Genomic DNA, 26,995 nt, shown 5'->3' on the forward strand with positions numbered 1-26,995 from the left:
TGGCATCTGTGAGCTTTACTCTGAGACGCTAGGATTGGGTTGTTCTGTTATTCAGAGCAGTTGTGAAAATCAATGGCTCATTTCACAGCATTTGACCTTCAACCCTATCTGATCAAGGAGCAACAGTTTGCATTGATTCAAATCCCCTAAACCAGCAAGAATCATAGGTAACCAAAATATCTGTAATGGAGCAATGTTCTAAAATAATGAAGAAACATCACATGCTATTTAGTTTTTGCTACATATTTTATGAATCAAAGAGTTCAATATGTTACTGGGAAGAACACTGAATTTTAAGAAAAAACCTGGGTACAAATTCAATTAATTTCCTACATAAAGTTAGTTAACTTCCTACATGGATGAGCACACTGGGTTTACAAATGGGTTGGCTTAATGGTTTCTTAACTTGGAATCCATGACCTTTTTTGCTTATTTTGATAAGTATCTTTCAATATAATTGATTACCTATGTAATCCTATGTATTGTAATGTGTATATTTATAAACATGTTACAAGGAGTCCATGGACTTTACTAGACTGATGAAAGGATACCTGACACATACAAAATAATTAAGAACTCTGAACTACATGATCTTTAAGGTTCCTTCGATGTTAAAATCCCATGACTTTAAGAGAAAAATTAATAACAATATACATAATAGCAATAACTGATATTTATGTACCACCTTAAGTTTTGCAAAGAGTACTGCATATATTATTTTATTGTCTTGGGGTATTTTCCTTCCCCTAGTTATAGTTTGAGGAAATGACCAGAAAGGTATTGCAAAAATTGAAGGCTCTTTGTTTTTTAAAAATACCTATCCCTTGGATGAGCTACATAAAGACTGGCACACCTGTAAGCTCTTGGCAGACCTATAACTTCATCCACTATTCTGGAAAAACAGTTTGAAATTAAGCTAAGAAAATAAGTAAAATATTCACAGCCTTTTGATGCTAAGATTCCACTGCTATTCCTAGATCCACAGATGATAAAAATAGAAACAAATAAAGTGGTCATCATATAATATATATGATTGTGTTTCTTTATATATATATGTATGTTTGTGTGTGTGCATGGGTGTTAGCAAAGAACTGGAACCAAAATAGACACCTGTTGATTAGGGGATGGTCAAACCTCTTCATGAATCTATTTTTTATTAATATTTCACAATAAATGCTAAATGTAAAGAATTCAGAAAGCATAGGAAGCCTTCTATGTTAGACTTATAAGTAAGCAGATCCAGGAAAACAATATATACGGAGATTACAGCTGTGTAACACAATGCAGAAAAAGGGAAGATAAAAAAGGACAAAAAAGGGGGAAAGGATGGAGAAGGGAAGGGAGGGGAGGAAAGAAGAAAGAGGAGGGAAAGATAAGAAGGATAAATGAACAATATGTAACTATAATGATCAAGCTAAGTCTGTGAAGAAGAGATAGGAAAATACTCTTTTTTTCCCTCTTGATGGAGCTGGGACATGAGTGGGACATGAATACATATACTGTCAGACTCCTTAATAAGTTTATTATTATTTTTTTGAGAGGGGAAGGCAGGGCACTTGGGGTTAAGTGATTTGCCCAAGGTCACACAGCTAGTAAGTGTGTCAAGTGTCTGAGGCCAGATTTGAACTTAGATCCTCCTGACTCCAGGGCTGGTGCTCTACTCACTGTTCCACCTAGCTGCCTCAGTTTATTATTTTTTCTAACAAGAAGTTAGGCTGGTAGATGATAGAGTGATACAGTGTTGGACTTGGCACTTGGAAGGCATGAGTTTGAATCCTTCTTCAAGATTCTAGCTGTGTGATCCTAGGAAAAATAACTTGACCTCTGACCTAATTTCTTCATAGGTAGAATAGAGATAATAATGCCACCTACCTCCCAAGGTATTTATAAGGATCAAATGAGTTAGCACATATAAAGTGCTTTGCAAAACTAGAAGTCTTCCATAAATGCTATTATAATGTTTTCTTGAATTACTATTAGCTTTCTTTTTTTTGTATTTTGCTACAGGGATAGCAAATTGGATAGTGGAAAGGAGAAGAATACATTAAAATGAAAGTGATGGAAAAACAAAATGTAAGAAAATTCAAAAACAAAAAAACACATTTATCATAGCTTTTAAGATTATGTATGTCTATAATTTCTTTCTATAATTTTGGAAACACTGATCCAAAGTGTTAAACCTTTAAAACATGTTTTGCCCATCTAAATGGAAATCTCTTCAGGTGTTATTTTGTGTTTAAAGGGGTATATTTTCCTCTCATGTGATTATATATTTATATAGTCTGGTAAGAATTTGGCACCTATCTACTATTTATGGAAATTGTAATCTCAGTCTTCACAATAATATTCCATGTCTTCTGATAGAAATTGTGCAGACCGATACTGTGAGCTCATCTAAAAAACATTTGAAGTACTTTAACCATCTGTATTTATTTGCTAGAAATAATCTCTCACAATTCATTGCTAAAATGGATTCCATAGTAACATAATGGGATTTTAAAAATGCATTGATCCTTTAAGTCACAAGTTCCCAGGCTTGTTGGTGGCATTCTCTGAGTGAGGTGAAGGAGAATTCAAGGCTTATGCAAAGTATCTCAAGGATAAACATATTGAGTTTGTTTTTTCTCAAATGTGTTTTGAGATATATTTTCTGACAGCTTCTATACCAAATATACACATAAAATTTGCTGACATAAAGTTAATCCTTGGCTTCATCCAGTTCTATGATTTTAAAACAGATATATTTAAATGGGGAGGGAGTGGGGGAAAACCTGTTGCTCTCATCCCAACAAAAGCAATTTTTTCCTGAACTACACATTTAATATTTAGATAGAGCTAGATAGCTTTCATTATTTTGAAGCAGGTAGTCTGTCTCTGGTATTTTTTGAATTCCACTTTCATTCTTTACCTGGAATATCTATGTTATTCTCAACTAGCTATCAACTAATGTCAGGTAAAGTGTTAGCTAATAGACTTATGGCATTATTTTTCTAGAAAACAATGCATTTTAATACAGGATTCCTAAAGACAGCCACTCCCATGTTACCCTCCCCTTTCCAAAATGTGAAAGAAGTATATTTTAAAATCTAAAAGGATATTGTTTTGATGGTATAAGTTGAGGCATAAGTAATGGTTTAGTAGGGAAGACATTTTCAGGCAAATTGATTCTGTCCAGTTTCCTTCATTTGACAAAAGATCCCACACTTATTCATTAAGCTGCCCTTGAGATCAGACAAAGACTGCCCCCATAAGATTTAAAATCTCTCATAGACTAAAAATGACTTTCAACCAGCCAAGCCCCAACTAGTTACATGTTAACCACTCAGTCTAGTTGCACCTGATACTTGAAGACCCCCCAGCATTGCATAAATGAGAATGCTTTTTATAGGCAACACATGCTACTGAGCACCTGTAGTACTTTGGACATATCACTTAACCTCCTTTGGCCTCAGTTTACTCACCTGTCCTGTGAGGGAAATTAGACTAGATGAAAAATTCCCAACCTTTTTATTTTTATTTTTTGAGTCACAAAGTTATTTAACAGTCTGATGAAAGTTAGACCTTTTCTCAGAATGTGTTTTAAATACACAAATTAAAATATAGAATAATGAACAAAATATATTGAAATTCCCTTACCAATGTATAAAAAGAAAATTTCAAAGACCCCAAATTAAGAACCAAGAACCCCTGAACTGGGTCATCTGGGGTTCCTTTCCTCTTCTAATACTTTGTGACCTCAAGACACACTCAAATTGGGTTGAGACTTTTATTTTGTTTGGTTGTTTGTTTTTCTCCAGCCTTCATTTCATTGTAGATTTAGGCTTCTCTCCCAGGAAGGCCCTGAATGTCAATGGTAACTGTTTCTCTTTGGAACTGAAACCCTGAAGGTCTTCCCCTCCCAGCTTGCTTTTTTTAACTTTTTTCTAATTAAAGGGGCCATTCCTTGACTCACTTCTTAAAGAGGCTTATTTACTGAATGGGTGTTACCTCACTGTGAGTCCCTGAAAAGGCCTTAGCCTAAAAAGGCCAGGGTCTCCCATTGCATCCTTGGCCATCTCCAGTCATCCTGATGAATATCTGGTCACTGGGGCCAGATGTCTCTGGAGGAGAAAGTGAGGCCAGTGACCTTGCACAGGCCTCCCTCACTCAAATTTAAGTCAACTACAAGTCATGTCATCATTTCCCTGATTCCATGGTCCTCTTTGAAAACAAAGGACAAAACAAAAATTTTGTCCAAGTTTGATTCCTACTTTCCTAACTATAGTTTCCTACCCCCACTTCCCATCCTACTATTCTCCCACAGATCCATTCCCTTTCCCATCTCTCCTTTCTCTCTCAGTTGATTCCAGTTTCAGAAAACTTATATTAACTAGTTGTGGTAGAAAGAACAATGCATTTCATTGTTGGTGGAGCTATGAGCTGATTCAACCATTCTAGAGAGCAATTTGGAACTGTGCCCAAAGGGCTATAAAAATGTGCATACCCTTTGACCCAGCAGTACCACTTGTAGGGCTGTATCCCAAAGATATCATAAAAATGGGAAAAGGAACCACATGTGCAAAAATATTTATAGCAGCTCTCTTTTTGGTGGCCAAGAACTGAAAATTGATGGGATGCCCATCAATTGGGGAACGGCTGAACAAGTTGTGATATATGAATGTTATGGAATGCTATTGTGCTATAAGAAATGATGAAAAAACAGACTTGAGAAAAACCTGGAAAGACTTGTATGAGATGATGCTGAGTGAAGGGAGCAGAACCAGGAAAACATTGTACACAGTAACAGCCACAATGTGGGATGAATGATTTTGATAGACTTGGCTCTTCCCAGCAATGCAAGAAACTAAAACAATTCCAAAGGACTCATGATGGAAAATGCCATCCACATACAGAGAAAAAAACTATGGACTCTGAATGCAGAGCAAAGCAGACTATTTTCTTTTTTTCTTTTGTTTTTTCTTCTTTATGGCTTCTCTCATTTGTTATAATTCTCCTATACAACATGACTAATGTGAAAATATGTTTAATAGGAATGTATATGTAAAATCTATATCAGATTGCAGGCTATCTTGAAATGGAGAGGGGAGAGAAGGGGAAAAATTTAAAACTTATGGAACTGAATGTTGAAAAATAAAAATAAATGAGTTAACTAATTAAAAAAGAGCAATGAATTTGGGATAAAGCAATTTGAGTTATAATTCCAGACGTGTACATCTAACTATGTAGTTTTGGCCAATTCATTTAACTTTCTTGGGCCTGAGTTTCATCATGTGTAAAGTGAGGGAATTAAGCTAGTATGTCTCTAATACACTTTCTCTAAAGATCTTTTAAATTGTAACTATTATCCTTATTTGGAAAAAAAATCTTGAGTATTCAACCATTCCTAATATATGCCTGTACTAAAACAATATGCCATAAAAATCTTTCAAATAAGTGTTATAATTCCATATCTGCTAACACATTCTCCCATTCCACCTTTGCCATCTCCTTTCTCTTCATTTATGCTTCCAATGAACAAGGCAATCCCTGACAAGTAGGTCAGACTAAAAGCAAAAGTATAAAAATGAGGAATAGTGATTTATTCTCTGAAGTGAATGTGGATTTAAAAATATGTGAGCATCTTACTCATTATGTGCTGAGAGGGTACATGGAGGCAAAAAGAAGGAGACTTAAGGTAGCCAACCTTTCAGCCCTGTAAGACTCATTACATTCAGATCAATATTTTGAATAGCACTTAGTAATGAATAATACAAAGTTAGTTACAAAAGACTGCTTTCTGCTATTAATTAAGAGTCTTTTTCAAAAGCTTTCATAAACCTTCCTCAGTTTCTAGATTTCCTTATCTTCTTTTTTCAGGTTAGTGCCCATATTTGTTTTTTCCAGGCAAATAACTTTATAGCCCCTTCAACCACTTAGCATTCATTCATCTTCCAGCCTTCTGCCCAGGTTTACTTGACACAGTGGATAGTTTTAGACTGGAAATAAGAATCTTGAATCTGTCATTTACTGCTAAGTGACCTCTCAAAGATCATTTAATCTCTTGGACCCTCCATTTCCCTCTTCGCCAAATGGAAATGAGAATATTCATAGTGCCTATGTATTATAATGTACACTGCTTTGTTAACCTCAAAAATGCTATTTCAAAGCCAGTGATTATTATCTACCATTGTTGTCACTGTTCAGTCATGTCCACCTTTATGACCTACTTTGAGGTTTTCCTGGCAAAGATACTTGAGTGGTTTGCCATTTCCTACTCCAGATCATTTTACAGATGAGGAAACTGAGGCAAATAAGGTTACATGACTTGCCCAGGGTCACACAGCTAGTAACTGCCTGAGGTCAGATTTGAATTAAGATGAATCCCTGACTTCAAGCCTATCACTCTATCCCCTGAGTGAATAGACCTCTTTAAGAAGATTAACAAGGGATAGCCCCTTTAATAAAACTAAAAAAATAAAAAAAAAAAAAAAACGAAACTCAAACTAGGAGTGGATGACACTCAGGGTTCCTGGGCAAAAGAGAAAAAGTCACTATTTAGTATTTATATTCACTCTGTGCTAGGAGGGCAGGGACCTATTGTCCAATCTATGAGCTCCAGAGTGAATTGGGTTTAAGGCTTGGTTTTTGAGCAAGAAATCTAGCCAGGAAACCCAAAGTTAAGGAGGCAGCCTTCAGCCATGGAAATGGAGCATGGAGAAGAGGCAGAGGCAGAGGCAGGGGCAGGGGCAGAGGCAGGGGCAGGGGCAGAGACAGGGGCAGGGGCAGGAGCAGGGGCAGAGGCAGGGGCAGGGGCTGTGTTTGTCCTTCATGGCCTCAGGGAAATGATGACATGACTTGCAGTTGACTGTGATTTGAGTGAGGGAGGGCTGTGAAAGCACTTTCTCCTCCACAGCCATCTGATATTCACCTGGCCACTGGACCCAGATGGCTCTGGAGGAGAAAGTGAGGCTGGCAAACTTGCACAGTCCTCCCTTACTCAAATCAAAGTCAACTGCAAGTCATGTCATCGTTTCCCTGATGTCATGGTCCTCTTAGAGAACGAAGGACAAAAGCACAACAACTTATCAACTGAGCCACTTAGCTATCCCTGGAGTGTGCTGGTAAATGTTTAACAACAGACATTCTGAAAAAAAAATAAAGTGTGCCAGATACATTCTTAATTTTAATCTTCATCATTAACATTTTCACTCTTTTTTAAGCCAAAAATATCAACTAAGTAATAACTCAAGCTCTAATTTGTAGGATTTGCCAATTTTTGAGGTAGAAATACTCATGCTGAAAATTTAACAATGGGCTCTCGGAGATGATTTAGCAGACTACAGCACACCCCTCTCCTCATCCCTTGCCATGATACGTTTAGTGTAGCTCTTGAAATTTATCTTCTGCCTGTCCTGGCTGAACCAAAAAGCTGATGTTCTTGACATATTACTTTATATGGAAGTGTAGTTATTGTTAATTTTTTCCCTCTCTACAATTAAATCTGCTTGTTCCATTACTTGGACTATAAATACCAAAAATAAATCCATATGTGTGTTGTGAATACTGCCTGAATCCTTAATGTTTCAAACACTACTAAATCAGGGAGTGGTATTAGAGGCCTGTATTTCATAGTGACGATGTGGATCTTACACAATTATCACAGAAGGCTAAAACTTCAGGAAGACAGTGATCTTTCAGATGTTTCCTATATCTTTTTTTTGATGTGGTACCCACCTCCACAGACATAATCTTGCAACTATCTTCCTGCTTCTACTGTGATCCTTTCATGTAACCCCAGCACTGAAAAAAATGACATCTGGGTTCTTGGATCTGGATTCAGAAATCAGTTCTGTTTCCCAGGAAGGGGTTGCCCATCCTACTTTTGGTGTCTGGTCTGATGATTTATAACCTATACCTGTAAATCTCACAAGACATACCTGGCAAAGCCCCAAATAGCAAGCAGATCTATATTTGAAAGGACATGACTTCTCTAAATCCATGGCTGCAGATTTCAATGTCAGACTACTAGTTCTAGCCTCAATGGGGTCTGTAGCTTCATATGCCATGGAGTTAACAGATTTAGGAAGCTTCTATGGAATTTACTACATTGTAAAGTACATTTGCTGATGTTTGAGGAAGCAAAATCCTAGCTTAGGCTTTAGTCAGAGTCAGCTCCTTAGGTCCCAGATAGTACTTGGAAGTTTGCTGATTTCTGGCCCTACTACAAGTTTTTTAGAGATCTTAAACCCCAATGAGTTCCCTGGACAACATAGTCTTTGTTATATGCCACTAGGGAAGAAAACAATTCACTGCACTGCTTGTTATCATACAATCATAATATCATCTCAAAAAAGGCCCCTTTTTAACTTTATATGGAGGGAGCTCAAAGTACCTGAAGAGCCCAAGGAGACTTTTTATACTTGTTAAGCTGAACTTAATCATAAACAAAATATTCTGGTGCCAGGAAGTGCAAGACATCATCCTAGAAATCGGTAAGATGGGATTTGCCTTGAAATCTCCTTCCACTAATAGATAAATTTTTATGTTTAGTTCTATTTTTTCATTCTTTCAATTTTTTGACTGATTTTGATGTCTCATAGAGTCATTATCTTCCACTTGCCCAATTCTGATTTTTAAGAAATTGCTTTCTTCAGTTAACTTTTGTACCTCCTTTTTCATTTGGCCAATTCTACTTTTTAAGGAGTTGTTTTATTCAGTATACTTTTTCCATTTTGTCAATTGTATTTTTAAATTTTTCTTCCATCTTTCTCTTTTGGCATTTAAAATCCTCCTTGAGCTCTTCCAGGAAGTTTTTTTGGGCTTGAGACCAGTTCATACTCCCATTTGAGATTTCAGTTGTGGGTATATTGACCATGTTGTCCTCTCCTGGATTTGTATTTTGATCTTCCCTGTCTCCAAGATATTTCTCCATGGTCATTGCTTTTCTTTGATTCTTCTTGCTCAAGTTGTTTGCCTTTTTCTCTGGCTTTTAAATTTGATCTCTGCTTCTGGGGCCAAGTAGACACTGTTTCAGACTTCTCATGCTGGGGGATAGGGACCTGACTACTGGTTTTCTGTGCTAGGGCCTCAGGTGTTGGCAGATGGATGTTGTAGTGGTCCGATGGTTTACCTGGTGTTGAGCTAAAGCTGCTGGGGGTGACTGGTGTGTGTCTGGTGTTGGTGCTTGCCTACTCCACCACCTCTGTGTTCAGGATCTCCCACTGGTCTGCTGAGGTGGGGTTTGCTGATGGCTTGCTGGGACAGGCCTCTTGTCCTTCACTGGTCCCTTTCAGCCACAGCAAGAGGGACTCTTTCCATTAATCACCCTAGTTTTCTGAGCCAAAAGATTCCTGTCTTTCCACTGGCTCCAATATTCCAGATTTTTCCTGGGGTGATAATCTTTGGATTTTTCAAAGTCTATAAGGGAGGGTGAGAGTGATTTATTGCTTACTCCACCATCTTGGCTCCCAGAACTGTTGGATAAATTTTTGAACGGCTTTGACACACCCATCTGTGATAAAGCTGATGATTTAGCCTAGGCAGTTACCTACCAACTTGTCCACACTTAACCAACAATTTTTGTGAATTCAGTTCCATCAGTAGTTATGAACAAATTAACAGACCCTCCAATATTCTATCATAATTGCTTGTGGCTCTCTTCTCACCTTTCTATGGCAGCAACACTATATTTCAACATACATCTTCTTGTATTTCAGAAGTATGTTGATGAAGTGGCAGTGGATGGCAACAAGAAGACTCATTTTCTTCCCTTTGTAGGACTTCTGCTATGTGCTATTCCCTCGTTCCTCAAGGACATTTTCTGCCCAATAGTCTTTCATCTCTAGAAATCTAATTGGGGAATCAAGTTTATCTCACATGGTAGACTACACAGTTCATAGGCCTTCAGTCCTAAAAACAAAAATCTCTCTAAGGCCTCTGAGACATATATATCTAATGGACAGACAAAATGTATCCTTCACATTCTAGAACTTAATTATTAGTACTATGCTTCCTAATATCAAAATAATTGGACTGTCCAATGCCCACCATGAAATTTTAAAATAAATCTGTCTACTTATTGATTCAGAACATTTCTTTTTATGTGAACCATGGCTACCCACTGAATTTAGAGACTACCTAAAATGAAGTATACCATACCCCACGAAAAAGAACTTTAATATGGGTCCACAGACCCAAAATAGCTTAGTGACTAGATTTCCTGCTGCTACAGCCACCACTGCGTGACCTCCTCCACCCCCAGAGCTGGAGCCCAGACTGCTCTGAACTTGATCCCACAGTTTCCCCCTAACCTGCTCTTTGGTGTTTGTGGGTTGAGTAGTCTGGTAACTGCCACAGTTCACTGATTCAGGGCACTACGCCTGTTCTGCCTGGCTCCTGGTCTGGTCTCTCCCAGCATCATCCACATTGGGCTGCCCTCCGCTCTCAGCCCTGTGTGATAGACCCTTCCCGGTGATCATCCAGGCTTTCCTGGCCTTGAGATCTGTTTCCCTCTGCGATTTCGTGGGTTCCACAGCTCTAGAATTTGTTCAGAGCCATTTTTTTGTAGGTGTTTGGAGGGATTTGGCAGAGAGCTTAAGTAAGTCCCTGCTTCCCTGCCACCATCTTGCCTCCACCCCAGAGAAGAAATTCTTAAAAAACAGAGTTGGACAAATGGAAAAAGGTTGCCTCCAGAGTGCCAGCATCAGTGGACTCCCGAGTCCCTGGCTCACAAGATGGGAGGAATCTAGCAGCAAATCAGAGCAGGAATCAAAGGAGCACTTTGTGGGCACAAAGGCAGATTCTCTTGCTGTACCCTGCTTGGATCTGAATTGCGGTCCTGGTTGGCAGTTCATGGGGGAGGAGGAGCACTGCTGTGATAGAACCTGGTGTGATGGTGGAGTAGAAGTAGCTCTGAAAACAGCAGTGCTTGGACCTAAAAGATTGGGACAAAGTACTCTCTACTCTAAAAGCAGTCATATCCTGACAAAAGGCTTGAAGGTTAAGTAGTTGGTTGGGAACATGAACAGACAGCAAAAATGAACTCAGAATCAAACTCAGACTCAAACTCAAACTCTAGATCCCTTTTTTGGTGACAAAGAAGATCAAATCACAAAGCCAGAAGAAGTTAACAAAGTCAAAGATGCTACATCAAAAGCCGCCAAGAAAGATATGAATCAGTCAGGCTATGGAAGACTTCAAAAAGTATTTGGAAAAGCAAGTAAGAGAAGTAGAGGAAAAATTGGGAAGAGAAATGAGAGTGATGCAAGAAAACCATGAAAAACAAGTCAATGACATGCTAAAGGAGACCCAAAAAAATACTGAGGAAAATAACACCTTAAAAAAATAGACTAATTCAAATGGCAAAAGAGCTCCAAAAAGCCAATGAGGAGAAGAATGCCTTGAAAGGCAGAATTAGCCAAATGGAAAAGGAGGTCCAAAAGACCACTGAAGAAAATACCACCTTAAAAATTAGATTGGGGTGGGGCAGAGCCAAGATGGCGGCTGGAAAGAAGGGACTAGCATGAGATCCCCGCCGAGTCCCTCCAAAAACCTATGAAAAATGGCTCTGAACCAATTCTAGAACTGCAGAACCCACAAAACAGCAGAGGGAAGCAGGGCTCCAGCCCAGGACAGCCTGGATGGTCTCTGGGTGAGGTCTATCCCACACGGAGCTGGGAGCTGGAGCTGGGAACGCAGCAGAGCAGAGCCCAGTGTGAGCAGCTCGAACCAACCAGACCAGGAGCCAGGCAGAGCCGGCCCTAGTGCTCTGAATCAGTGAGCTGGAGCAGTTACCAAACTTCTCAACCCACAAACACCAAAGACAGCGGAGAAGGTCACTGGGAAAAGCTGCAGGAGCGGAAGGAGTTCGAGGTTCGTCCATCGCCCCTGGGGCAGCAGAGGTGGGGCAGCTACAGCTACAGTTGCTTCTGGCCCCAGGCCCACTAGGTGAGAGGAATTAAGTGGCAGATCAGAGCAGGAGTGCACAGCCAGCTGAAGATCTAAGCCCAGTCCGGATTGGGGGTTCTTGGGGAAGGAGGAGTGCTAGTGTGGCGGAGCTGGCGCATGCTCCCCAAATGTGGAACACAGAACTCTTTAGTCTACAAGCAGTCATACCCCACTGAAAAACTCAAGGGTCAAGTTAGTTGGTTGGGAATATGGCCAGACAGCAAAAATTCACCCAGATTCAGTCTCAGACTTTGGATTCTTTCTTTGGTGACAAAGAAGACCAAAACATACAGCAAGAAGAAGTCAACAAAGTGCAAGAGCCTACACCAAAAGCCTCCAAGAAAAACATGAACTGGTCTCAGGCCATGAAAGAGCTCAAAAAGGATTTGGAAAAGCAAGTTAGAGAAGTAGAGGAAAAATTGGGAAGAGAAATGAGAAGGATGCAAGAAAACCATGAAAAACAAGTCAATGACTTGCTAAAGGAGACCCAAAAAATATTGAAAAATACACTGAAGAAAAAAACACCTTAAAAAATAGACTAACTCAAATGGCAAAAGAGCTCCAAAAAGCCAATGAGGAGAAGAATGCCTTGAAAGGCAGAATTAGCCAAATGGAAAAGGAAGTCCAATGGACCACTGAAGAAAATACTACCTTAAAAATCAGATTGGAGCAAGTGGAAGCTAGTGACTTTATGAGAAATCAAGATATTATAAAACAGAACCAAAGGAATGAAAAAATGGAAGACAATGTGAAATATCTCCTTGGAAAAACCACTGACCTGGAAAATAGATCCAGGAGAGAGAATTTAAAAATTATTGGACTACCTGAAAGCCATGATCAAAAAAAGAGCCTAGATATCATCTTTCAAGAAATTATCAAGGAGAACTGCCCTGATATTCTAGAGCCACAGGGCAAAATAGAAATTGAAAGAATCCATCGATTGCCTCCTCAAATAGATCCCAAAAAGACGTCTCTTAGGAATATTGTTGCCAAATTCCAGAGCTCTCAGATCAAGGAGAAAATAGTGCAAGCAGCCAGAAAGAAACAATTTGAGTATTGTGGAAACACAATCATAATGATCCAAGATCTGGCAGCTTCTACATTAAGGGATCGAAGGGCTTCGAATATGACATTCTGGAGGTCAATGGAACTAGGATTAAAACCAAGAATCACCTACCCAGCAACATTGAGTATAATGCTCCAAGACAGAATATGGATTTTCAATAAAATGGAGGACTTTCAAACTTTCTCAGTGAAAAGACCAGAGTTGAATCGAAAATTTGACTTTCAAGGAATAGAATCAACAGAAGCATGAAAAGGTAATCAAGAAAGAGAAATCATAAGGGACTTACTAAAGTGGAACTATTCTGTTTACATTCCTACATGGAAAGATGATATGTATAATTCATGAGACTGTTCTCAGTATTAGTGCAGTTGAAGGGAATATAGACAGAGAGCACAGGATGAGTTGAATATGAAGGGATGATATCAAAAAAATAAAATAAATTAAAGGAATGAGAGAGGAATACTTTGAGAGAGGGAGAAAGGGAGAGATAGAATGGGGCAAATTATCTCACATAAAAGTGGCAAGAAAAAGCAGTTCTGTTGGGTGGGAAGATGCGGCAGGTGAGGGGGAATGAGGGAATCTTACTCTCATTGTATTCAACTTGAGGAGGGAATAACATACACACTCAATTGGGTATCTTACTCCACAGGAAAGTAAGAAGAAGGGGATAAGAAGGGGGGATAATAGAAGGGAGGGCAGATAGGGGGAGGAGGTAATCTAAAGCAAACACATTTGAAAAGGGACAGTGTCAAGGGAGAAAGTTGAATAAAGGGGGACAGGATAGGATGGAAAGAAATATAGTTAGCCTTTCAGAACATGAGCATTGTGGAAGTGTTTTGCATAATGATACATATGTGATCTATGTTGAATTGCTTGCCTTCCTAGGGAGGGTGAGTGGGAAGAGAAGAGGGGAGAGAATTTGGAACTAAAAGTTTTAAAAGCAGATGCTTAAAAATTATTTTTTTTTGCACGCAGCTGGGAAACAAAATATATAGGAAATTGGACATACAAATCTATCCTGCCCTACAAGAAAGTAAGGGGAAAGTGGATGGAGGGCAGAGAATGGGGTGAAAGAGTGAAGGGCTGACTCGGGAATGAGGCAATCAGAATATATGCCATCTTGGAGGGGGGAGGATAGAAATGGGGAGAAAATTTATAGCTCAAAATCTTGTGATAATCAATGTTGAAAACTAAAATATTAAATAAAATATATACAAAAAAATAAAGACACTAGCACAAATCATATAGTCTGACTCTATAGGATCTGGCCACTAAACAAAGTGCTAAGCCTCACTTTTAGTGAATCATCAAGTAAAAAGTGTTTTTAGTCCAGTAAGAAAAGAAGAAAACTGCAACTTATATTTATCTTTACCTTGTTTCAATTACCTGATCATTTGGCTCACTGTGTATACAGGATTTTTGTAGGTGAATAGTTTCAGAGTTTAACGTTTGTTTTTTTTTTTTGAATTTTGGTAGCTTGGGGCAATTAGAATTGAGGAAACTGAAGGATAATTGCTAATTGAGATAATATAAAGCTCAGTTTACCTATCTGGCTTGTACTAAAAATAAATTGCACTCAGTAATTATCTTTTATTATAAAGTACAGCTGTTATCATGTACCTGGCTTTTACAAATGTATCGTTATATAAAACTGATTGTAATAAGACAAAAATCATTTCTATGTACTATCCAATAGTCACAGCAATTATGTTGTCTTATAGATTATTTCTTTATCAAGTCATCAATTTTTGTTGTTGTTGTTGTCGAGTCAAAACAAAAAAAGAATTTCCTGCCTCTCTTTCCATTTGGCCAATTTTGTGTCTTAAGATATTTCTTTCTTCTGTATTTTTTTTGCCCCTTTTAACAAGCTGTTTACTCTTTTTTTCATGTTTTTCTTTCATCACACACTTTTTTTTCCAATTTTTCCTCTATCTTTCATTTGATTTTTAAAATTCTTTTTGAAATCTTCCAGGAATTCTTTTTGGGGGTCTGAGATCAACACACATTTTTCTTTGAAGCTTTGCATGTAGTTGTTGTTGACATAGTTCACTTCTCTCAAGTTTGTCTTGATCGTCCCTGTCACCACAGTAAATTTCGATGGTTGGGTTATTTTTGTTGTTTGCTTTTTTCCATCCTATTTCTTGACTTCTAACTTTATGTCAAAATTGAGATCTGCACCCAGGGTAGAGGGGCAACTATCTCAAGCTTCAAGTTTTTCATCCTGCTGTTTTCAGAGCTATTTCTGGGGGGCTATATGTTTTCAGTTCTTCCAAGGTGGTATTAGGTTAGAAGAGGTAGGATTACTGCTCTTCTGGCCTATGCTCTGTTCTGTGAGTAACCATGAGCATTCTTTTTAACCCTGGAACTGTGACCAGAGTTCCTGTTCCTGATAGAGTTCTACCTCACCCTGGCATTTCCACCAGGAACCATGTATGGACAACGTAACATAGTTCTGCTCCCAGTGACATCAAAGGGTCCCCTGTAATCTCATTTTGAATGGTTGTCTGACCCTCTTATTATCTGTCTACTGAGAGGTTGGGAAGCATCTGCTGCTGCCAATTCAATCACTCCCAAGGCCATGGTTTTGGTGCTGCTGATTCAGTTGCCTCCAAGGCCTTGATTTTCCCCCTCTGATTTACTATGGTGTAGCCTGTGCTACACTCCATTCACACTCCAGTGAGATAGACATTTCCTGCTGACCTTCTAAGTTGTCTTGGTCTAGAAAATTGTTTCACGTCATCCTTGTATTGGTTATTCCACTACAAAATTCAGTTTGAAGTGCTGTTGTAACATTTTTGAGGGGAATTTGAGAGAACTCAGGCAAGTCTCTTATCTTTACTTTACCTCCTTAGCTCTACCCCATTCCCCTCAATTAACTACATCTGACAAAAGCTTAGGACATTGCACTTGAAGTTCCCTAAATATCCCCACTGATAATTCCACACAGTGCAAATATTTAATGTGCTTTCTATATAATTTTTAAACCTCTGTGCACTCTTATACCATGAGAAGATAAAACTCCCAGTCCATTTTCCTTCTGAGACAGTTGCCTGAGACTACCACAAAATTCTTCTTCAGACACATACATATATAAATGTTCACAACCAAAGTTTTCATTAACCCAAATTCTGGAGAATTCCAGACTTTAAAGTGTTTGCATGAAGCTTGATGATTACGTAAGTTAGCAGCTAGGCAGTGTCCATGAAGTGCTGGACTTGAAAGCAGGGAGATCTGAGTTAAAATCTTCCTTCAGACACTTTCTAACTCTATGATTCATGGCAATTCAATTTTCTCTCTCATTTTCCTTATTTGTAGAATGAAACTAGCACCTTTCTCACAAGGTATTGCGAACATCAAGTGAGATAACATATCTGAAGTGATTTGCAAACCTTAGAGTTTGTATATATTTATGTATATATGTGTATGTATATACATATGTATGTGTCTATACATATGTGTGTGTACACACACATATATGTATATATGTATATGTATACATACATACATACATACATACATATGCTATTTTTCATACAAGTTTAATTTGCCCTATTCTGTTGAAACCCACAAGTACCAAGAATGGTCACCAAGAACACAATTGATCAGTATTCTAGAAACTTCAAATGTGAAGTGCCTATTATCCTCTTACTCTTTAGTAATGAGATCTGTGTTCTGAGCATCCTGTCAGCATCAGGAGACCTGATTACCTCAGCCAGTAAGTGGGTCATTTCTTAATAATGGCATGTGCCAAAGCAGATAAAATTTATTTTACAGTCAGAAAGCCTTTCATTGTAAGCCCACTGAGAAATGGTCTCTTACTCTAATCTTTATTGAAAAATGAGTTTGACTCCTTAGAATAATTAGGATTTATTCAACTAGGATTTTATAATAGAAAGCAAATGATGTAATTAAAACACAGAGAGTAGATATAAATACGCTATATTTTTTAAACAAATATTCACTCAACTCAACTTGTAAGACATTGAAGGATATGACCCATCTCTCCTATTCTTGTCCCAATTGACAATTGAAAAAATTATCACTTTGTTATTTTGTGAATATATGCTTCAAACTAAATGAAAATTTCTAGAAAAGTTGAAGGTTTCCAGTGAAAATGTCCAGTTTAATCACTGTTCAGTTAATGTTTCTTATTTCTATCTTATCTATCTTCTAATTTCTTATAATCTTCCATAATTATTACTATTCCAAAAAATAAATCTCAAAGTAATTTTGTATTTTAATCTATTATATAATATAGTTGTTTCCTACAAAATTTCCTTATAAAATCAAAAACAGCACTATATGAATGTATATATTAAACATACACCATGTGCAGTACTTTGCACTGAAGACCAAATAAATCATCCCTTCCCTCAAGGATCTTCTATTGTACAAACTAAAATGAGAAATGACATCTTAGCATTACATAAATTCCTAAAATCTGCTTATGGTTCTAATTTTTGTCCAATTTTAAGAACCTAGGAAGGGCCATAGGTTGACAGTAGAGGTTCTCAATAGAATAAAATTAATGTAACCTATTGTAGCAATTAATGCAACTCAGTAGGGTAGATAGTTGAGACTGGGTTCTATGGTGTTATTAATTTTTATATACCCAGTGCTGAACACAATACCTGATACACAATAGACACTTAATATGTGTTTGTTGAATGAATTAATGAACGGAGAAATAAGTATTGATAATGTAAAACTATTATAATTAATAAAAGTTTCAAAGAAGACAGATTGAAATAAAATGGCACTTATCACTAAAAATAACTGTGATGGGGAAAATAATATAGATATTGCTATTTCAACATGTATTTTACTTGACTTTACCATAGATCCAAAGATAATGGTACTATGTCTTTAAGAAGCAAATGGACTATTGTGGAAATGGCAGTTTTAATACATACTTCCTGTCCTCATAGTACTTGCCGTTGTTTGTACTTCATTCTTGAAGAGGATAAATGACATCACTTGGGTGACATCTTGACCTGTGTGTGAATTGGATTTAAGTCAGGAAGAGCTGTGCAAAGTCATGAGTCTCACTCTTTCCTCCAAAGTCATTGGAATTTAGTGGCAAGACAAGAGTCAAGACAGTTGGAGACAGCTGAGGATATAATGGGTGACCTTGGGCCTTTTTAAATTAAGTTCTTTCCCACATCTCAGTTTGTCTGCGGCAATCCTATTAAATGACTAAGTGCTAGGTAAGAATTGAGACAAATGATGGCCTAATTTGCTATCACAAAAGTATCATTCTGGGAGGGGAAAACCCTTAGACTTTCTAGCCAGAACAGAAAACAATTGCTACTTGTACTCACTCTAAGCCCTCAAAATTCCAACAATGAGTAACAGTGGGCTGGGGCATGACTTGCCACTACTAGGGGCACCTTTCACCTTCATCTTGGGTTAACTACTGTCATTGCTCGGACGAAATGAGAGGCAACAACTGTCTTGTCTCTGAGAAGGAGAACTACCAGGCCTTACCATCTGCCTTGCCTCTATGTCCTACAGTCCATTATCCTTTTCATCTTATCTATTCATGTAACCCAAGGACACTTGGGCTTGTTATCCAGCCAGTACTGAACCCTTAGGGCTCCTTGGCCTTTCTGCCTGTCTTTCAAGTATAGTTTCTTTTATGTATTATCATTTTTTATATGTTATCTCCTTGGGAACAGGAACCGTCTCACTTTTTATTTGTATCCTCAGCGTACTTAGAACAGTTCTCATCACATAGGCCTTAATTAATGTGTTCTCACTCATTCAATCATGTGCAAAATGAAATAATTAATTGAAGGATTAGTTTCTTTGATGAAAAAATATCACATTTATTGCATAAATGCCTACCATTTCTACTGTGTAAATCCAGTTACCAAGAAGCAATAGTAGGGTACTCTCTATCTTGCTCTACCCTTCTATGTCCAGATTTTATTTCTCATCCATTATGAATAACTAAGATGTTGTTGAAGAAAAGATTGGAATAGTAAGATGGCACAGAAGAAAGTAAACTGGCTTTTGGGTCAGAAGACCTGAGCTCAAATCCCGTCCTTAAGGACTCACCACCTAAATAGCCTGGAGGAAATCAGCTAAGCCTTTTAGGCCTCAGCTTCCCTATCACTAAAATAAGGGGTAGGACTTTATCACTTCCAGTTGTCTTCCAGCTCTAAATCTATGATGCAAAATTTTATGTTTTATGTGCAAATTCAGGAAAAATTATAAATAGTGACTGAATAGGCATTACATTATAAGATTTAAGCATGAATTATCTAAATCCACATATCAAATATCCCTAATGTAAATCAGGCATAATTTCATAAAAAAGTAAATTTACTTTTAAACCACAAGCTAAACCATATATGATCAACTTAAATATATTTTTTCTAAATACTTTGTCAATTGATAGATATTACACAATTACGTACAACAGATATTATACTATACCATATATAGAAAGCAAATAATTTCTTTAATCTCTTTAGAAAATATGTTCCAGAGGGTTGCTTTGGGGCTGGTACAAAGATCCAAATCTATGTCTAAAATTAATGAATTAATCTCTCTCCCTCCCTCATTCTCTCCCTATTTGTAGTGTCATAGAGGCAGTAATAAAGCAGTGAAATAGGAAAAGCTAGAAAGCAAAGAGGTGAAAGAGCACTAAATAGAGTAACCAATTCAACAATTATTGATCGAGTGCCTTGCACATGCCTATCATTACTACCCAATTCTGTAGGATGAAGAATTATTGCAAGCAAGTTTAAAAGATCAGTAGTCAAAAATCTATTAGAAATGCTAGCTTCAAATTTCAAATAATATTTTATATATAGCTATTTGTCAACCTTCAGTATTACAAAGCAAAACAAAAGTGATTATGTATAATTTTTTTTTGTCAAAGAAAGCATATTTTCAGGTAGTTTTAAAATGGAGAACAAATTGAAACGAAGTTTTGAAATTTTAAAAATAATTTATTTTAATCAGTAACACAATAGAGAAGGCAAGGAATATGAGTGGTACAATGTTATTTTATACCATCTGTGATTGTGTTTGCAAAATTAGATAAAATTAGAAACCTATCTAATCGCAAACGTACAAAGTACACTATATCGTCACACCACTACTTGAACTAACTACTGATTTGTGCTTTCTCACTTCCCAAAAGAACTGATGCTTGGTGAGGATGTATGAGAGACAGTTTGCAATGAGGTCAAATGTAGGAGAATGTGTGACTGAATTTTTTGAAACCTACAGTTGTTTGGAGGAAAACAGCTTTGATAACCTAGCTGCTCTTGGTGGGTCAGTTTGAACATCTCCATACATTCCCATCTTGCCCTTTGCTCTGCTTTTGTTTTTTCTCTAAAATGAAACTTAACTAGCCCCTTATGCTTCACATATATGGCTGGTTAAGTGCCCTCTGAGGTCACATCCAATTCTAAGGCTGTTTATGTTACCAGATGTTCTATACTTTGGAGAACCAAATAAATCTCCCTATCTGCAAAACAAAAAAGACTTGGAAAAGAATACACTAAATAATTTCCTGGCCTAACTTGGGGCAACAAAGTTAACAAAAAACCAGAATAATGAATATTAAATCACTTTGAGCAAATATTTAATAAGAAAACTAGATGGACATTTGCCCACAGGGGCCTTAGAGGAAGAAAGAGACCCAGGAAAAGTTAACAAATTTGAGGCCAACATTCTTTCATTTCTGAACAATTTGACTGGCTGAGTATCTACCGGGTGTTCCTAAAGTCTGGACACATAGGCAAAAATGCATATTTTCAAGAAATGAAATGGATGAAGTTTTCAACATTTTATTTAATTGGAATATTAACAAATAACATCTTCAATATAATTTTCATCATTTGTGATGCAAAGATTGATGTGCTTTACGAGATTCACATGAACTCGATGCTATAACGCCACATTGCCGTCAATTTTAGCACATTTTCTCTTTATGCATTCAGTCAAGGGTGTTGCATATTTGATTTTCATTTTCATTTTCATTCACCTTCACTTTTAGTGTACTCCAGAAAAAGAAATTGCTGAACAACACAGTCTTCAGTGAAACGCTTAGTGAGATTTCCTATGTGTCCAGACTTTAGGGATAGCATGTATAATTGTGAGTAGATAGTCCAATAATCAGATGAAGAGCTAACTGTAGTTTACCTTCACACTGAAACTTATCTTGATCTCTTCCTTTAAGCAAAGAACAGCCATCCAAATAATTCATTCCATATTGGTTCCTTCTTGGATTCCTATTTGTTCTGTACAGTTAACTTTAGCTTCAAGCCTGTATTATACAATGCATTCACAGATGTATGACATTTGACATGTCACATGCATGTAATAAATGCATCTGCTGTTGTGTGGTTATGCCTCCTTGTTCTAACTAGACGGACATAATACATTTCTCCCTTTGTACTTGGGAAAAATGCTACCTGCCTTGATATTCTTTCCAAACAGTGCACTTTTTAAAAAAATTCCTAATTCTACAATTTCAATTTATCTTAGCAAAACTTTGTAATAATTTTACCTAAATATTTTTGACTGTCAGAGAGCAGGGATGTTGGGACAGACTCACCATCATTGATAATCCCTAAGAAGATCAAAGAGGACTATATCACCAAGAACAAGCATAATTTGCTGCAAGGACAGTGGGTGGGTATTTGAGGCAGTTATTAATGACATACTATTACCACTACCAACTTCTCATTTCTTCTTTTCTCTCAATCTCTATATCTCTTGTTCTCTAATTAGACTCATAGAACTCGATTTCTTCCCTTTTCTATAACTACCATGAGTAGTATCAGTAAGCAACCACTACAAAGGCGGCACTTAGAGAAAAATAGATAATTGATGTTTCTTTCAGGCATTTACCTGCCTAAATTCAGAGAAGTACATCTCAATACCCCCTTGACCTCATACCTAATTTCCTCTTTTATTACAATATCTGATGAAGAAGTTGAACTTCTCCTCAGAGTTCAAATCCTCTTATTTTTTGGTTTCTAGCCCCTTTTGTCTCATCTCTCAGCTTTCACTTACAATAAGCCCCCAACCCCCCAAAAAATCTTCATTCCCTCTCTATCTACTTGGTCTTTCCATGCTTCTTTAAAACATGCCTAAATTGGACATTTTTTTAAAAGATCACTAGGTCCTATGATTACCTCAATCAGCCTATAGCTCTTCTGCCTTTCACAGCTAAAATCCTAGAAAAAAGTTTGATATACTTCTTGCCTCTACTTCCTCTCTTCTCATTTAATTTATATCCCCTTCCAATTAAGCTTCTAATTATTTCCCTCAACTGAAACTGCTATCCTCCAAACTAACAAGGTTATCTGACTTGAGAAAGCTGATGGTCTCTTTACAGTCTTCACCCACTATAATCTGTTTGCAGCATTTGTCATTGTTATTATTCATCTTGGATAGTCTCACCTATCTGGAGCTTCATGAATTTTATCTTTCTATTGTCTTCTCCTACCTATTTAGTATATCCTCGGTCTCCTTTGCTTGGCTATCTTCAGTATCCCACCTACCAAATTGTGGGTATAACGTGAAGCTTTCTCCTGAGAAATGCCCTGTTCTCTCTTTTGTCTTTTAGTGACCCCATCAATCCTCATGGGCTCAATGATGCTGTCTATGCAGATGATTCCTGGAAGATTATGTTTTTGGGTCATAAAGCACTCTTCTTATTAATGCCATAGTTGCTCAGAGGTGTTAAAAAAGAGACAATGGACTACTGAGATGGAAAGAGTTCCCTACTCAATAAACTTTAAATGGAATATAATACGATCTTCATACATTAATAGCAATCTGAGGAAGAGCTCAGACTTCCACTTTAATATGATAAACAACTGAGGGGAAAGAGAACTTGGGGGAGCTGACTTCGTTTAATTCTATCAAGAGGGCAAACATTCTTTGTCTCAATAGTCAATCCTCTTCATCACAGCATCCCTCTCTACCATCATGGCTACCAAAGAACCAATAAGGTGATTGCGTGACAATAACAAAAGTGAGGATTTCAGTATAAATCCAGAGTGTGTGCTTTTAAAAAACTGACCCACTATACAGCACATTTGTGGGTCTCCCTTAATTACACCTATTTTTATTGAGGTTAAAGCCATCATTCCTGTTATGCAGATTACAACATCAGAGTCATATCCAAATATTCTCTCTCTCCCCAACCCTATATGTCCAACCAGTTGCCCAGTACTATTTCCACAATATATCTTGCATCTCTTTCCTCATATACTCACTAGTCTAGTTTTTAAAAATCTCATTATCTTTACCCTGGTTGATATAATTAGCATCATTATCAATCTACCTGCCATATATTCTCCCCTCTATAATTTAACTTCCACATTATCGTCTAATTGATATTCCTTTTTTCTTATATAAGCATTATTTTTAAAAAATTTAATTTCCAAATTCTTCCCTTCCCCTTAGCCCCTTGTCCTCCTATTTTGAAGGTAAATAATATGATACCCATAATACATGTGAGGTCATGTATGGTATTTCCACATTAAGCATGTTTTTTTAAGGCAAGAAAAATAAGGATATTGAAAAAATGCTTTAATCTGCAGTTAGAGTCCATAAGTTCTCAGAGTAGACAGAAGTTTTCATCATGAGTCCTGTGGAATTGTATTATTGTATTATTATAGTGGTCAGGTTAAGCCTTTCATTGTTAATTACTGTTATGATTTTGTTATTTTTCCAGTAATTTCCAGTAATAATTTTAAAAATGTGTGTATATAACTTTTATATCCATATAAAAACAATTTTAACAATCTTTCAAAAAATTTGATCTCCCAATTGTCTCCCTACCTTCATTCTCCTTATTCTGCAAGTTTCACTTTGCATCACCTCATATAACTCCTCCCATGTTTTTTCTGAAACCATTGCCTTCATTATGTCTTAAAGCACAATAGTATTTATTCCATCAAAATCATATATCATGCTTTGTTCAGCCAATCCCTAAAGGATGAGCATCCTCTCAATTTCCAATTCTTTGCCACCAAAAAAGAGGTACTATAAATATTTTTGCATATAGAGGCATTTTTCCTTTTTCTTATATCTCTTTGGGAAACAGATCAAGTAGGACTATATCTGGTTTAAAGGGTATGCACAATTTGATAGCCCTTTGGGCATAGTTCCAAATTGTTTTCCAGAATCATTGGACCACTTCACAGTGGTCCAACAGTGTATTTTGCGCATTCTCTCCTTCATTTGTCATTTTCCTTTGCCACAATAACCAATCTTATAGGTGTAAGGTAGTACCTTAGAGTTGGTTTAATCTGAATTTCTCCACTTTAGTAATTTAGAGCATTTTTATATGACTATAGATAGCTTTGATTTCTTCTTATGAAAACTGCCTATTCATATCCTTTGACAAGTTATCAATTGTGGAATGGCTCATTTTTTTTTAAATTTCAGCTCAGTTCCTCACACTTTTGAGAAATGAAACCTTTATCAGAGAAATTGCTGTAATTTTTCCCAGTTTCATGTTTTCCTTCGAATATTGGCTGCTTGGTTTAGTTTGCTCAAAAACTTTTAATTTCATGTAGTAAAAATTATGGGGCAGCTAGGTAGTATAATGGATAGAGTGACAGGCCTGGGGTCAGGGAGATTCATCTTCGTGAGTTTAAATCTTTGCATGTCATGCAAAATGTATGATAAATATATTTCCATATTAGCAATGTTTTGGGAAAAAAGACCAAAATACCCAAGAAAAATAAAGTAAAAAAGTGTGTATGCTTTGACCTGCATTCAGACTCCATTAGCTCTTTCTTTAGAGGTGAATAGTATTTTTCATCATAAGTCCTTCAGAACTGTCTTTGGTCATTATATTAGGGAGAATAACTAAATCATTCACAGTTGGTCATTCTACAACATTGCTATTGCTATTATTATGTACAATGTTCTTCTGGTTCTGTTCATTTCACTTTGCATCAGTACATGTAAATCTTTCCAAGTTTTTCTGAAAAAATCCTGACCATCATTTCTTATAGCACAATGCTATTCCCATCATAATCCTATATCAATTGGGGAATGGCTCATATTTATATAAAATTGAATCATTCCCTTATATGGCTAAGAAATAAGTTGAGTGTCAGAAACTTTGCTGAGTGTTTACAGATATTATTTCATTAATCTTCACAAAAAACCTGGGAGTTAGGTGCTATTATGATTGTACAGTTGAGGAACCTGAGGTGGAGGTTAAATGACTTGCCAAGGGTCACATAGCTAATAAGGGTCTGAGGAACAATTTTAATATAAATATTGACATTAAATATTCCTAACTCCACAGTATCACCCAGTGCACAATTATTGTACCATTTAGCTGTCTTTGAAATGAGACCTCCATCAGAGCAACAACAACAAAAATAAAACTTGATGCAAAGATTCTTTTTCAAAGTCAATAATTTCTTTTTTTAATATTAGTTTCATTATGTTTCTTTATGCAAAACTTTTTTAACTTTATGAAGTAAAAATTTACCAGTTACATCTTCTACGATCTTCTCTATCTCTTCTTTGGTTACATTCTTTTCTTCTATCCATATACCTAATAGGATTTTTTCCCATGTTTCTCTAAATTAATTATGATGTGGCTTTTTATATCTGGCCATGTATGCATATCACATGTTTGTGTAAATCAAAAATTTTTCTTATATTGTTGTCCAATTTTCCTACAGACTTTTGTCAAATAGTGAGTTCTTGTACCAGTATCTGTGGGTCTTTGTTTCTAGCAAACAATAGACTACAAGACTCAGTTGCTTCCATATGTTGGGTATCTAATCTGCCCAATGACTGATCCCTCTATTTTTTTAATTATTATTTATTTATTTAATATTTTTGGTTTTCAGCATTGATTTTCACAAGTGCTTGAATCACAAATTTTGTCCCCATTTCTACCCCCCCGACTCCAAGATGGCATATATTCTTATTGTCCTGTTCCCCAGTCAGCCCTCCCTTCTGTCTCCTCACTCCACCCCCCCCATCCCCTTTTCCCTTACTTTATAGTAGGGCAAGACAGATTTCTATGCCCCATTGCCTGTATATCTTATTTACTAGTTGCATGCAAAAATTTTTTTAAGTATCTGCTTTTAAAACTTTGAGTTCCAAATCCCCCCCCTTCCATCTTCACCCACCCTCCCTAAGAAGGCAAGCAATTCAACATAGGCCACATGTGTATCGTTATGCAAAACCCTTCCATAATACTCATGTTGTGAAAGACTAACTCTATTTTGCTCCTTCCTATCTAATCTCCCTTTATTCGATTTTCTCCCTTGACCCTATCCATTTTTGAAAGTGTGTGCTTTTGATTACCTCCTCCACTATCTGCCCTCCTTTCTATCATGCCCCCTTTTTTATCTCCTTCCTCCTTCTTTCCTGTGAAGAAGATACCCAATGGAATGTGTATGGTATTCCCTCCTCAGGTCAAATCCGATGAGAGCAACATTCATTTATTCCCCCTCACCTGCCCCCTCTTCCCTTCCAACAGAACTGCTTTTTCTTGCCACTTTTATGCAAGATAATTTGCCCCATTCTACCTTTCCCTTTCTCCCTCTCTCAATATATTCCTCTCTCATCCCTTAATTTGATTTTTTTAGATATCATCCCTTCATATTCAACTCACCCTGTGCCCTATGTCTATATATATATATGTATGTATGTATGTATATGTATATGTATATATATGTGTGTGTGTGTGTGTGTGTGTGTGTGTGTGTGTGTGTGTGTATTTCCTTCAGCTACCTTAATACTGAGGTCTCATGATTTATACACATCATCTTTCCAGGTAGGAATGTAAACAAAACAGTTCAACTTTATTTGGTCCCTTATGAGTTCTGTTTCTTGTTTACCTTTTCATGCTTCTCTTGATTCTTTATTTCTGGTTGTTTGCAGTATTTGTTCCTCGACCTGAAAGCTCTAGATTTTGACTATATATTCTTGGAAACATTCATATGGGGGTTTCTTTTAGAAGGAGTCCAGTGGAGTCTTTTTGACCCTGGT

Source organism: Trichosurus vulpecula, chromosome 2 (genome assembly GCF_011100635.1).
Source record: "Trichosurus vulpecula isolate mTriVul1 chromosome 2, mTriVul1.pri, whole genome shotgun sequence".
NCBI classification, from domain to species: Eukaryota; Metazoa; Chordata; class Mammalia; order Diprotodontia; family Phalangeridae; genus Trichosurus; species Trichosurus vulpecula.